Source organism: Ictidomys tridecemlineatus, chromosome 8 (genome assembly GCF_052094955.1).
Source record: "Ictidomys tridecemlineatus isolate mIctTri1 chromosome 8, mIctTri1.hap1, whole genome shotgun sequence".
NCBI classification, from domain to species: Eukaryota; Metazoa; Chordata; class Mammalia; order Rodentia; family Sciuridae; genus Ictidomys; species Ictidomys tridecemlineatus.
This window is the reverse complement of record NC_135484.1, coordinates 40,636,683-40,652,624: the sequence shown is the minus strand read 5'-3', so window position 1 is coordinate 40,652,624 and position 15,942 is coordinate 40,636,683. Positions and strand designations below refer to the sequence as shown.

At 36.1% G+C, this 15,942-nt stretch overlaps 1 pseudogene; it reads left to right on the top strand.

Annotated features, from left to right (window-relative positions):
- The first annotated feature begins 6,084 nt into the window (after positions 1-6,084).
- Positions 6,085-6,808, top strand: LOC101970564 (FUN14 domain-containing protein 2 pseudogene; annotated as a pseudogene).
- Positions 6,809-15,942: the final 9,134 nt, after the last annotated feature.

The window sequence follows — 15,942 nt, the reverse complement described above, 5'->3', positions numbered from 1 at the left end:
TGAGAAAAGAGTGTTTGGCATTAAGCTCATCTTCCTCAAAGCCACATTACTGCTGAGTGAAATAACAAAACTAGATTATTTAGCATGACAACCTGCTGGGCACACTTTTCTGAGTGGTTATCACAAACCCTACCTCAGATGACGATTGCAAGGCCCACGGCCAAAAGCAAAGTGATTTCCAAGTACTGTATAAATCAACCAGAAATCATTTTGCTTGGCTCTCATATTGCTATTAAGAAATAGAACGAATACAAACTAAGAAAGAAAAATCTGCTGCAGGCTGAACACTCCCTTTGCCTTTTCTTCATGTTCATGCTATACTTTGGTTCGTAAAGTACCATGGGATTGAAGACATGTATAAAGTTCTCCACCTTTATAAGGACATTCTGCAGCTTATATCTGGTTTCTGGTTACTAGCATATACCTGCTTTGGTAGCTCAAAGGACAGACTAATGGGTAGCATACAACTGTATCAAATGTGGAAGTAACTTTTGCTCAACTGGAGTATAGTATATTTCCAAAACATATTGAAAATTAGTTATGTACTAAAAATAATTTGTTGATAACTTCATAAGCATATATTATGTTCTAGGAACTTGGCAATCATTACTTCATTTTCAGTAGGCCTGTTTTAACACAGCTCCATTTTAAAGTTGAGGAAACAGGAGAGATCAATTAATATATTCATTCTCTTAAATATTATCAACATGAACATAGTTTAATTTAATTCATTTATGAGTTACTAAAAAAATCAAGCAAACCATAGATGTGTAAAATATAATTGCTGTTGAATTGATCAATTCCAAAATTGAAGGTACTTTTCTTTGTACTATGCTAATTCTCTAAATAAGAAGGGAAAAAAATGAGAGAAAGGGGGAGGGAAGGAGAGAGAGAGAAAGTATCATCTCTTTAGTAAAAAAAAAAAAAAAAAAAAAAAAAAAAAACAGGAAAAAAATAACTTCAGTACTTTTAATTGTTCAGAACATTCAGGCAATTATTTTTCTATCCTTTCCCTGTCCAGCTAATATAGTTGTAATTACAATGTAGTTACTGAGTACTGTCAAAATCCTTTTTATATATTTTTGGAACTTAAAAAAAGTGCTTCAAATTTGTTAATGAAGTACAAATTGAGGCAAAGTTACATGACTTGCTCAAGATCATCATATAAATAGCAGAGCTGGGGTCATCTGATCGTTCATTTTTTATATGACTATGTACTAAACAATGTTCTAAGTGTTGGAGATTTATATGTAAGTGCAGTACAGTGCCTGCCTCAAGAAGTTTACAGGTCTGTGAGTAATACTCTAAAGTAATTAAGCAATGAATATAAAATAATTAAAACCCCAAAGAATCAAAAACATAAAAGGATATCTTTATGATCTTGAGATGGGCAAGAAAACCTTAATCCAGACACAAAATCTACTAATGATGAAGAAATAATCATAAATTAAACTATAACACAGTTAAGAATTTCTGTTCATTAAAGGATAATTAAAAGAGTGATGGCTACTTTTATGTGTCAACATGACTGGACTAAGTTAGCAAAGCATTATTTATGGATGTGTCTATGAAGGTTTTTCCAGAGGAGATTAGCATTTAGAATCAAAACATTGAATAAAAAAGGAGATTCTTACAAATGTAGGCAGTTATCATTCAATCCACTGAGGCTCTGTACAGGATAAAAAGGCAGCCAGGGGAAAGAGAAGAGTAAATTCACCTTCTCTGTTTGAACTGAAGCATTTGTCTTCCCCTACCTCTGACATTGGCTCTCCTGTTCTCTGACCTTCAGGCTTGGACCAGAACCTAGCACCATTAACTCTCCTGGTTCTTAGTCCTTCACACAGGCTTTGGAATTTTGATTGAATTATGGTATCACTTTCCTGGTTCTCCAGCTTACAGCCTACAGCTAGGATTTTGCAGTCTCTATAATGGAAATAACCAGAGTACAAGAGATATTCACAAGACATTACAAAATGATAGTATTTGGAACATACAAAGAACATACAAATTAATGTAAAAATTAAGATATTTCAATAGAAAACACTTCACAAAAGAGGATAGCCAAATGCCCAATACACATATGAAAGATAAGACACTACATTGTGTATGACCAGAGAAATGAAAAATTGTGCTGCAACTGTGTACAATGAGTCAAAATGCTTCTACTGTCATATATACCTAATCAGAATAAATGAATGAATTAATTTTTAAAAATTAAAAATTGCTGAATCACTTCTTTAAAAAACCCCTGTTCCTGATAATGGGGAGAATCCTATCCTTTAGGACAGGAGTCCTCTGTGTTTCTCCTTTTCTACCAAAACAATAAACCTTCTTTTTCCTTTTTCTCAAAAAGAAAGAAAGAAAATTGTCTGATGTGGTGGTGCTTGCCGGTAATCCTAGCAACTTAGGAGCCTGAGACAAGAGGATCACTAGTACAAGGTCAGCCTCAGCAACTAACCAAGGCCCTAAGCAACTTAGTGAGACCCTGTCTCAAAATAAAAAATAAAAGGACTGGGGATGTGACTGAGTGGTAAAGTGCCCTTGGGCTTAATCCCTAGTACCAAAAAAAAAAAAAAAAAAGAAAGAAAGAAAGAAATGAAACTACAATAAAATATGACTGCATATACACTAGCCTTGATAAAATTAAATAGATAAAATTTAAGATGTACATAATGTGAAACAAAAAATTCATACATTGCTGGTAAGAGTCAAAATTGGTATAAAACCTTATGAAAACCAAACAGCACTGTTTATATAAAGCTATATATATAGCTTTATATACTCTGTTACCCAACAACCCAATTACTATTTATATTCCCAAGAGAAATACATTTAAGGTGTGCATGGTGGTATACACCTGTAATCCCAGTGGCTCAGGAGGCTGAGGCAGGGGGATCGCTCAAAACCAGCCTCAACAACTTAGAAAGGCCCTAAGCAACTCAGGGAGATCCCATCTGTTAATAACATATAGAAAAAGCTAGGGAAGTGGTTCAGTGGTTAAGCATCCCATGTGTTCAAAATCCTTGGTACCAAAAAGAGAGATAGAGAAACAAAGAAAGAGAATAGAAAAGAAAATGTTCACCAATACACATGTACCTTGTCAGTATTTATCTAAAAACGTTTAAAGTCAGCATACTATAGCAATACATAAATATCCATATTTATAGCCACACAAAAAAGTACTTGCCACATAATTGCAAAATTAAAAAGGAGAAGAACCATAGAAAGAAATGAATCTCTGCTAAGACTTCCACATTCAACCAAGATATAGTAACAGGGAATTGATTTAATGTTCTACCTGAAACAACTAAATCCTCAGATAAAATATAGGATATAATGATGGATTTTGTAACACTAAGCATGAAGCAATGAAGGAAAGTGATCCTGAGAGATGAAAAACAAATGAGATCAGCTGTACTATTGCCCAACTCTAGCCTGGAGAGAGATTTCTGGCCATGGCCCAGGGAAGAAAAAAGAGCCATATTGCAGAAAGACAGGTGAATTTCCCAGGAATCACTAGTAGCTGGAGTTTGCAAAGCAGAGTAGTAGAGAGAATGGAACTTCACACAGAGAGTTCTCCAGAGCTCTGCAGAGTTTTCCTCCACTCTCCAAACAAGCATTCATTATCATAGGATATCTAAAGTGCTACCTATGGCTAGAGAAAGAACCATCAGAAAGAAACAGAGGGAATATTATTAGAGTTTACAAAGAGACTGAGACAGTTACTGTTCCCCTAGCCAGAGTGCAAAACCTCATGGTTCATGGGTTACTGAGGAGACTACTCAGAAGAGTTCTGCCCAAATAGTGGGCAAAATAAATCCTAGGAAAGGCTGTTCTGGTTCTATCTAACAAATTTTACATAGAAGATATAAAGGTATTAGTATGTTTCCAAGTAACTTATCAGTTGTCCAGAAGAAAAGTTCAAGAATATTTATAAGAAAACAAAAATGTCCAAAAACTACAAGGTTAAATTCCTGATGTCCAACAATCAACAACAACAACAAAAAAATCACAAAGCATGCAAAGGAACAATACAATCAATAGTAAAGAAAATATCAATTAAAACTGTTAGACAGTCATTAGACATGAGCAGTGGATCAGGAGTTTATGAAAATTATACAGAGCCAATAAATTGATCAACAGCTCTGCTTCAATGGCATTGCAAGATCTAAAAAGTATAGCTATTTGGGACCTTTGCCTGACCTCAGCCATATAAACTATTCTTCTTATATCAGGAGGAAAATAGATAAATTCAGGGGAAGACAAAGATGTTTGCTCAGGAGGACCTAATTATTAAGACATCTTAAGAAAAGCCCTACACAAACAACACAGACTAGAGATTCTCAGACGTATTAATAAGGGTTCTCTAGAGGAACAGAACCAATGGGGGGATATTTGTGTATATATATATATATATATATATATATACATATGTACGTATATAAATATATATATAAAACAACATAAGGGGGTTTATTTATTAGATTGGCTTACACAACCAGAAGCTGCATAGTTTCATAATGACCATCTGCAGGCTGGACAGCAGGAAGAACCAGTAGCTGCTCAGGATAAGAAACTGAGCCTCAAAACAAGAGACATCAATGATGCAGCCCCAGTCCAGAACTGAAGGCCTGGAAACTCCCTGGAGAGTCACTGGTCAAGAGTCTACTTTGGAAGCAAGAAGGATCTGGAGATAAATGATCTCAGGTGATCACAGCAGCAATTGAAGAATCCACTCAAGAACTGAATTTTTACTTGCTGCTGCTTCCTTGTTCTTCCAGCTTTCATTCCATATATGCCCCCAACTTATTGGACTATGCAGCCCACAATCAGTGTGATCTCTGTGTCAGTCTGCTGCCCCATATGGCAATCTTTCTAGAAACACCCACATTAACACACTCAGAAGCCTCTAAATCTTGGACATCTCTTAATCCAATGAAGTTGACAAATCAGATTGACCATCATGCCTAAGAAAGCATGATGATTAAGACTGGAGATCACTGACCATAAATTCTGAAAAACCAGTTTCAATTAGGACCTGTCAGCAATGAGCCAGAATGCAGCACCATCCACTGCCTTCATTAGAGGCCAAACCAATGGAGTCTAGGAAATCTTGGATTCTAAACATCTAAAATTCTAAGATAACCTTTTTCTCTTTATAAATTAGCAGCTTCTGGCATTTCATTATAGTGATAAAACACTAAATAACACAGTAGATTGCTAAGCAAAGAATATTACCAACAATTCAAAGATTCATTTCACAATGATAAAGGGATAAATTCATTAAGATAATATGATAATTGTAAGTTTTTTATGTATCTCATCCATGAGTATATGAAATTACATAGAGCAAAAACTGAAAGAACTATAAAAGAAATAGAAAAATTCACAATTATGTTTTGAGATTTCAGCCTTGAAATCTGTCTTGATAGAATGAACATACAGAAAATCAGTAAAGAGCCAAGAATGTAATCACCTGTCAAACAGTAAAGTGCCTATAATCCCAGCTCCTCAGAAAACTGCTCCAAGAGGATCACAATTTCAAGAACAGCCTGATAACTTAGTAACACCCTCTATCAAAACAAAAACTTTAAAAAGGGTTGAGGATGCAGCAAGGTAGTAGAGTGGCAGGGGGCTTGCCTAGCATTTGTGAGGCCCTGAGTTCAATCCTTAGCACCATATAAAATAAACAAAATAAAGTCATTCTGTCCATCTACAACTACAAAAAAAAAAACTTTTTAAAAAAAGGAATCAATAAATGGGATGGAATAAAACTAAAAAGCTTCTTCACAGCAAAAGAAACAAGCAAGAACGTGAAGAGACAGCCTACAGAATTGGGAGAAAATCTTTGTGACCTGCACCTCAGATACAGCTTCAATATAAAGAACTCACAAGCTCTTCCGCTGCCGCCCTGGGAATGGAAACATCTGCCCCACATGCCGGAAGCTTGCTATCCACACCAGCGCGGTACTCCTCGTCCTGCCGCGCCAATCCTCTGCGAGTGGCCTCGCTAGAAGTGCTCGCCCAAATGGCTGCGTCCAGTCAAGACAGGTCTCCCTAACTTGATGAAGCTGTCCTTGAACTTCCAATCTGCCTACCTCACTCTCCCAAATTGCTGGAATTACAGGTAGCTTTGAGGGAAATTTTGAGTCGCTGGACCTTGCAGAATTTGCTAAAAAGCAACCATGGTGGCGCAAACTGTTTGGGCAGGAATCTGGGCCTTCCGCTGAAAAGCATAGCGTGGCAACCCAGCTGTTAATTGGAGGTGTCACTGGATGGTTCACTGGTTTCATCTTCCAGAAGGTTGGAAAATTGGCTGCAACAGCTGTGGGAGGCGGATTTTTTCTCCTTCAGCTTGCAAACCATACTGGGTATATTAAAGTTGATTGGCAGCGAGTAGAAAAGGACATGAAAAAAGCCAAAGAACAGCTAAAGATTCGTAAGAGCAACCAAACACCAACTGAGGTCAAGAGTAAAGCTGAAGAGGTTATGTCATTTGTGAAAAAGAATGTTCTACTGACTGGAGGATTTTTTTGGAGGCTTTTTGCTTGGCATGGCATCCTAAGGAGGACAACTTCACTTCCATTGTTCTGATTTTTTTCTAATCAGCAGCCTCTACACTCCATCATAGGACATCAAGTCTCTCCTGTTCTCCCATGCCTTCCTCCCTGTTGTGTCAAACCTGAATTGGCTTCTGTAGGCATCTGTTGGTACAAGTTAATACAGGCCCTGCCTGCTGTGAGCTTGATGGTGATGGAAGAGACATTAGACATTAGCTCTCCTCCCAGTATACTCCCCACCTGGTCAATCTGTAGGTCAGCAAAAATGTCCTTTCCCTTATAAAATACTTACCAGAATACATTGCAAGATCATTTGCCATGAATGGGTCCTCAAAGGTTGTCCCACACTTGATTTGGAAAAGAAGCAGATAGTTAACTTATGTGCTGCATGGGAAGGAACTGAATACATTTGCCTTTAAGCATGAAAGATTTTGGTATCTTGGTGTGTATTTTATTTCTAGTTGGTTTTAGATTACAGAAAGAGAAGCTATTTAAACCTGTTATAATTATTCTGACAAAAAAAATGGCAGTCTAAGAACGATAAATGACAGAAATCTGAATATGAAATGAACTTATGCTAAAGGGTATATGCTGTACTGAAGGTATTGTATTTGGTAGGAAGATCTCATAGGGAAACCAGCTGTTAGAAATACATTGTTGGGTGGTCAGAGAAATCATTTAAGAACATTAAGATACTACTCAGGAATGTTTTCCACCGTATCAGATAATGTATTTCATGGCTATTTCCAAAGATTTGATTTATGGTAAAACGAATGATTTAGCTAGGAGAAGGAAGAAGCTCTTGGATTTTTATTTCATAGAAAAGGCTTTGTGCTTTGAAATGTGAAGTATTATTCCTGTGTCACAGCATTAGGGGTAGCCATAGATCCTCGTTGTCAATTCTAATTCTTTATCCAGTTTGTATGAAATGCAGCATTTAATCCAGAATTTTATTTTATTTATTTATTTTTTGTTGATTTTTTAAAAATAAATGACAGTGGAATGCAAAAAAAAAAACCTCACAAAAACTTAACACCAAAAAAAATCAATAAATGGGCTAAGATACTTCATAGAAGAAGAAATATGATTGGTCAACAAATATATGAAAAAATGTTCAACATCTCTAGTAATAAGAAAAATGCAAATTAAAACTACACTAAGATTTCATCTCACTCCAGTCAGAATAGCAATTATCAAGAATACAAGCAACAATAAATGTTGCCCAGGATGCAGGGGGGAAAGAGGTGGCTTCTTTTTTTTTTTTTTTTCTTAAAGAGAGAGTGAGAGAGGGAGAGAGAGAAAGAGAGAGAGAGAATTTTAATATTTATTTTTTAGTTCTCGGTGGACACAACATCTTTGTTTGTATGTGGTGCTGAGAATCGAACCCGGGCCACACGCATGCCAGACGATCGCGCTACCGCTTGAGCCACATCCCCAGCCCAAGAGGTGGCTTCTTAATGAAGAGTTTTTGCAAATATAGAACTTATTGCAAAAGTAATTGGAGAACAACTCCTTAGGGTTATGATAGCTACATTAAGTTGGTAAAGAAAATAAAAATCTGCATAGCTTGGGGGGCACATAGTGTGCATCATCACAAGGAATAATTCCTAGAATTATTAGGTGAGTTTCAGAGTGCCCTGGAAGCACACACCAAAGGTGGGGCATATGAAAACAGAGCCAGGAAAAAGCACAAATCTGTGTTAAATGTTGGTCTGATGGGAGAATATCTCCTGGGTGGGATTATCAAAGAGTTTAACTTGAACAATATTTATATAAGAAGTAGCTGTTTTGATGAGTCTAGATAATAACACTATCAGCATCTACAAAAATCTGGAGGAAAAATCTGGATTATTCAACAAAAATAATCTTGAGGGAAAATGCAGTTACATGAAACGGTGTCAGAGAATGAAAGGAAACAATTTTATGATGGAGTTTAAAATTCAACAGGGCCTCTCTGAAGGTGGAATACAAGAAAGGGAAATAAAATTAGAGACAAATACCCTACAGGTGCAGAACAAGATATGGAAGAAAATATTGTTACTCAAGACCTGGAACATTTGAAAACTGAGCATAAGAAATAATGTTTTAAAAAGACAAGTATAACGTTTCAACGTGCAGGCCCCTAAGGGGCAGAGCTTTCAGAATGATCAAACGTAATTTCAGTTTTGAAATCTATTAACAGTAATTCTTAAATAGGTACAGTGGAAAACTTCCCTCTCAGCAGGTTTCCGGACTCATGCAACTTATACCACATAGAAATGAAAAGATACAAAATGAGAACATGCCTGTTCACAAGATATTGGAACTCTGTATCTGTAGGTACAGTCATCCTCACTAAGGTCTAGGATGCTGGACGTACAAGACTCAAAGGGGAAAACAGAAATTTAAAAGGTTTAAATATGCAAAAAGAAAATAAAGCACCTGAAATGAGACCCCATGGACCAAAGTTACCACCATTATAATTTCTGAGCTTGGAAAAAATGTACAAATAACCTGGATCCCTAAATCTGATCATGAGATAATGCCAAAATGAATTCCTTCTAGAAGATATTGCAGTCTTTCAAGTTCATTGTTTAAATTAGTCAGCTTTCTGTTACCATAACAAAATACCTAAGATAACAAACTAAAAAGGAGGAAAGGTTTATTTTGGTTCACAGTTTTGGAGTTTTCAGTTCATACTTAGTTGGCCTTTGTTTTGGGGCCTGGGGTGAGGTAGCACATCATGGTGGAAGCATGTGGTAAAGGAAACTGCCTACCTCACAGCAGTCAGAAAGCAGAGAGACAGGCAGGGGCTGGAATTTCAGTATGAGTACACATACCTAGTGACCTAAGTTTTTCCCACTAGGCCTTATTTCTTAAAGATCCTACCATCTCCCACAGGCTGGAAACCAAATCTTTAATACACGGACCTTCAAGGGACATTTCAGATCCAAACTATAACACTAGTCATGGATTTGAAAGAACTAAAATTATGTATGGGAATCATCTGAGGTGTGAACCTCCCCCCAAAAAATCTACATCTACCTTCCTTCTCTAAAATTACTATTAAGACCTTAGGAACACTAAATTTAACGATCTGGGAAGGCACTTCTTGGGACAACTACTCTAGGAGATAGGAACCGACCCGTTTTTCAAATTGCATGAATGTAGGATTGATGCTTAGATAATATTTTGTTCTACTAACTCTTTCTTAAGTGTTTTCATTTATTAAAGCAAGATTTAAGACTTAACTAAAACAACTGAAAGAACCATACATACTATAGTGAAAAACTCTCATCACAGATACTAGCAGAAAAAAATTGACTATAGACCGGGGTTTTGGCTCAGTGGTAAAGCACTTGCCTAGCACATGCGAGGCACTGGATTCGATCTTCAGCACCACATAAAAACAAATAAATAAAATAAAAGTATTGTGTCCCTTTACAATTAAGTAAATAAACTGACTTACCTGAATACCAGAGAGACAATTAAAAATTGGGGAATAATTGAAGATTTTTACCTTAATTTTACTTAAGTGGTATAATTTGATTTGGGATTTAAAATCTGTGGCATCTCCCCAAATTCAATAATTAGAAAGCACTTATATTCAACAGTTACTAATATGGCATTATGTAAAAATGTGGATGTGTAACCGATGTGATTCTGCAATCTGTATTTGGGGTAAAAATGGGAGTTTATAACCCACTTGAATCTAATGTATGAAATATGATATGTCAAGAGCTTTGTAATGTTTTGAACAACCAATAAAAAAAACAAATTTGAGATATCTCTGTGTGATAGTTTTCTACCAAAAAGTCTTAATGTATCATTGAATCTCATTGCAAAACTTGGACAAGGAATTTTGGACTATCATCATCCTTAGATGCAAAATGTTAATTTAGACAGTAAACTGATCTGACTTATTTCAGGGCCTTCTGAATACATCTGCATTGTCAACTGATAGTTCCAAAATGTTTAAAAATTGATAAGAGGAGACTGGCCTCACAAAGAGAGAAAACTGTCTCAAAAAGCTCATTTTCTCTCCCAAAAGGAAAAGCCACACTTCCCAGTGAGCATAAGCTAAATGATTAAACCCAAAAGGTTAAAAGCAATTAAAACATTCTATATACTAAGACTACGGTAGAGTGTTTTGGTCCCTTCAGTCTGCCATAGTACAATGTCATAAACTGGGGAACCAGTAAGCATCAGAAACGTGTTTCTTATACTTCTGGAGCCCGGGAAGTCCAAGATGGAGGCACCAGGAGGCTCAGTGTAAGATGGGGGCTTCTTCCTTATAGTTGTGCTTCCCTTGACCTCACATGGCAGAAAGGCAAGAGGCCCTCTGAGGCCTGTTTTAAAAGGACACTAACCTCACTCGTGAGTTTGCTGCTCGTGAGGCAATCGGCTCCCAAGACCCTACCTCCTAACACCATCACCTGGGATTTCACATGAATTTTAGGGGGATATAAATATTCAGGCCATGATACAGAAGTAGAGGGAAACTCAGCCCATTATTATATTGATAAATTTGGGAGCAAGCACTGGACAAGCTGAGTTGAGATTCCTCCTGTACCCTTCTTCCTTTCTTGGGAACAATCCACCTAAGGAGCACACATTATTCTCTATTCTTAACACAACTAAAATTTTACAACTCTGCCTTTTGGGAAGTGGCCTGCCATAGTACAGGCATGTGGGTGGGGAAACTAGCCTGTTTATGGGTTCAAGATTTAAAGGATTTGATATCGTTAACACACACCCATACAAGTGTCCCAATAGCTCCAGCAGTTTAAAAAAAAAAACAAAAACTAACATTCAGATCCTCCTGAATGGACTTCCTTGTCTATTTCAATTTAATCAGAATTAAGACAAGGAATTCTGAGAGATGTTATGTACTGCTCCTCTTTAAACCCCAGCTCTTAAAGGTTCTTAAAGGTAGACCACATGCTGTTGCCCCACAGCAGATAGCCCTGATACCTGCCTAACGGAAGATAACTTCTGAAAGTTGCCCTTGTACCAGAGTAATCACAGTGGGAGTGAAGAAAAGTTTACTAAATAAGCACGGATAGGATTTGGTGATAGATTATTACAACATTACTGGATAGTAGATGATGTCAAATGTTTCATTTGGGAGCACAGCGGAGGAATCAGAAAAATGATGGTGCTTTCAATAAGAGAACTAAGAAGAAGAGAAAACAGAGCTCAGCCTGGTATCACTCTTCTTTCAAAAAATTGAATATCTACTTGGTACATGCTGTGTGCTGGCACTGAGTTGTTAGTTAATAGTATACAGACAAAAGGGGATCCAGGGGTGCCTTGCCAATTACCCATTGCTCCTGCTGGGCTGCACCAGCAGCAAGAACAGTGGCATACAACATACAGTAAAATACAAGCTCTATACAAATTCTTTACTTAACATTCATTCAGTATCATGAAAATACCAGGCACAGTGGCACATGCCTGTAATCCCAGCATCTTGGGAAACTGAGGCAAGATGATGGTTGGTTCAAAGCCATCCTCAGCAACTTAGCAAGGCCCTAAGCAACTCAGCAAGATCCTGTTTCCAAATAAAATATAAAAAAGAATTGGGGATGTGGCTCCATGGTTAAGTGCCCCCTGGGTTCAATTCCCAGTACAAAAACAAAAAAAAACATACAAAGGAGAACCAAATGCATAGCCCACAACATAGCAGAATCCCTTTATGTTTTTTTTTTCTTAAAGAGTAAGTGAGAGAGGAAAGAGAGAGAGAGAGAGAGAGAGAGAGAGAGAGAGAGAATTTTTAATATTTATTTTTTAGTTCTCGGCGGACACAACATCTTTGTTTGTATGTAGTGCTGAGGATTGAACCTGGGCCGCACGCATGCCAGGCGAGTGCGCTACCGCTTGAGCCACATCCCCAGCCCCAGAATCCCTTTATGTATGATTCTCTTCCTCCCTTCATGTCTCTAACTCTTATTCCCTAAGATCCAGAGTTTGTTGTCATTTATTTGTAAACTCTTCCTCTTCCTCCTGGTTCTTCCTCACTCTTCATTTCTGTCTGTATATGATGCTTCAGAGCCTTTCCATAAATCATAGCTTCCAGAGAGATGCCCCCTTAGCATGCATAGATTTCCCCCTGAGAACCAGCCCACTGACCTCGTTCTTTCCATATCTGCACTTGTTCTCCTGACCTGGCATAACAAACAACTTTAAATGCTCTCTGGAAATGTCAGAACCCTTTGTAAGATGGTAGAGGAATGAAGCCAAGTGAGCAGACCCAGAATCCTTTTCAGGGGAAACTAGAGGGGAGAAGTGAAAACGTTTAATCAGTTTTTCCCAATCACAAGTCACTAACAAAAACAATAATTAAGCTGGACCGGTGGCGCATGCCTGTAATCCCAGCGGCTGGGGAGGCTGAGGTGGGACAGGATCTCGAGTTCAAAACCAGTCTCAGCAAAAGTGAGAGGCTAAGCAACTCAATAAGACCCTGTCTCTAAATAAAATACACAATAGGGCTGGGGATGTGGCTCAGTAGTCAAATGCCCCTGAATTAAATCCCCAGTACCAAATCATCATCATCATCATCATCATCATCATCATCATCATCATCATCATCATCATCTTGAATACAAGGACTTATACTAAACATTCTTCCATGGAATTTTCCATTTGTTGCAACAATTCTTTGGGATAATTAGTGCTATTATTCACATTGTAGATAGAAAGGAACTGAGATTTAGGGGTCAAACATTACCCAAGTCCACAAAACTAAGTAGAAATGAAATTAGAACTAGAACTTGGGTGTACCTGACATAAGAATCCTTAAAATCTTAATGTTGTACGTGACAACATATTTGCCCCTTTCTTCTTATCGCCCTCCAAAAAAAGAATACCAATTTTTTCAACTTTTTCTCACACTAAAGGTCAGAAAGTTTAAAGCACTTAGAACAACATGACAATATAAAAGCAAGCACATGGTACCAACACATTGTCAGCACTCAACCAATAGTTGTTCATTTGATTTATAATGTCTAAAACAGAATCATATACCTCCATCCAGCTTTACCCTCCAAATCAGTTTCTCTAAGTTTTCATGCTTTTGTTAAGAATATTATCTACTACTACCCTCAGCTTAGGCCACATCACCTTAGACTTTACTGATTTTTACATAGTCTGTTCACTCAAACTTCCTGTTAATTCTTGTTTGAGATAGTGCCTACCATTATATGACTACTACCACACATAGCCTAAGGTCTCATCTAGTTTCTAAATTACAATAGATTTGATGAACTGTTTATTACCTTCATACAAACCCTTTAATTAATTCATTGTCTTTCGATGTAAGTACATATTCTTTGATCAGAATCTGGCCCCTGCATCTCTACACTGTAACTCACTCAGTTTCAAACTACCTTACTCATTATTCCCTGAATATATATTTACATTTTCCTAAGTAAAATATGAACAAAAATATATAAAAATGAGCTCATCTTCACTTACTAATTATAACATATTTATAATTGAATATGTATTAACTAAAACCTTGAATTAACAATTTTTAATTTGATAGGCAAAGATAAAGCTAAAAGAGATATAACATTCAATGTTAATAAGAATATAAGAAAAGAAGCATTCTCATTGGCAACAAAAATTACTTCAATATTTGGAGAGCAGTATCTCTATCAAAAATACAAACCCGTAACTAAGGATTTGTTCTATAGATATTTTAAAACAATTAAACAAAAAATACAAAGTTATTTACTAAGCACTGTGCTATTAAAAATACTATCCAGTTCAGTTCTATGGCAAGAAGGATGACTATAAATAACAATAATGTACTGTGTATTTCTAAAATGTTAAAATAAATCATTTTGAGTGTTTTCACTAGAAATGATAAATGAAGGAATGTATGTGTCTACTGCACATGTATCAAAACATTTTATTTTAACCAATAAATATTAATGATTCCTATGTGTCAATTAAACAACTACGACCTAGGAAATAATAATATGGCAAGTAAGAAATAAGCAAGGTTGGGAATGTAGCTCTGTGGTAAAGTGCTTGCCTATCATGCACACCATAGCTCCAGATCCCAGATTCAATACTCAGTACTACAAAAAAAAAAAAGAAAGAAAGAAATAAGTAACCAGTGAAACAATTTATGGTGTATACTTCACTTTTGCTTAAAAAGGAAATATGTATAAAATATATATATGTATATATATATATATATATATATATATAATTGGTCTTTATGTGCTGATATGGAAAGATATTTATGATATAGTACTAAGGGCAGAGAACAAATTTCTTCAGCAAAATCAATGAGTTTGCAGAAAAATTATACCAAGATAGAAGAAAAGACAACCTCAAAAAAAGTTTTATACTGTATAATTCCACTGATAGAACATTCATAAAATGACAAAATTATAGAAATTAAGAACAAATTCGTGACTGCCAGAAGTGAGGAATTGGGGCTAAAAGGGGTAGCATAAAGAAGCCTTGTGGTCATGATGGCATTCCCTATATTGATTGCAGTGGTAATTACAGGATCCTACATATAAGATAAAGTTCCATTGAAGTATATACATAGACATTAAAAAATGAATGCATATAAGGATTGGGGATATAGCTCAGTCAGTAGAGTGCTTCCCTAGTATGCACAAGGGCATGGGTTCAAACCCCAGCACCACCAAAATAAAAAAAAAAAAAAGTACATATATAGTTCGTAAAATCTGAATAAACTCAAACTTTGTGAATTTTATCAATGTCAATTTTCTGGTTCTAATACTGTACCATATATGGGAGAGAATGGATGAAGGGTGCACGGGACCTCCCTGTACATATCTTTGCCATTTCCTATAAAGATATGATTATTTCAAAATAAAAACACTTTAGAAAAGCATAGGGAACTCCTTCTTCTGTGTTTACAACAAATGCAGTATTAGAGTGAAGCTCTTACTAGAATAGAAGCTGAATATTGATAATACTTGAAGATGGTAGGGGTATTATATAAAGGTTAGAAGTGTTAATACATGTTAGCATAATCTTAATAATTCTTCTTGTAAACCTCTTAATAATTCTTCTTGTAAATATGTAAGAATAAAAAGAACAGTTGTAGAATAGATGTATGATTATATCTCATTTTCAATATGTAAACATTTATGTAATTAAAATAGCAGGAATATATGCACCTAATTATTAATAATGTTTCCTTCTAGGAAATGTGACAGGGAGAATTGGGAACAAGGAGTAGAAATTTTTATTTTTTATTAATTTAATAAAAAATTTTATGTTTTCTGTAACATTTATCTTTACTTTGTATTGGTGTATATTTATTTAGTAATTTAATATTGGTCAGGAAAATGAGGAGGAAGAAACCAAAAAGGGAAAATAAACGAAAGGAAAAGGAATTCCTCCTCTGAGC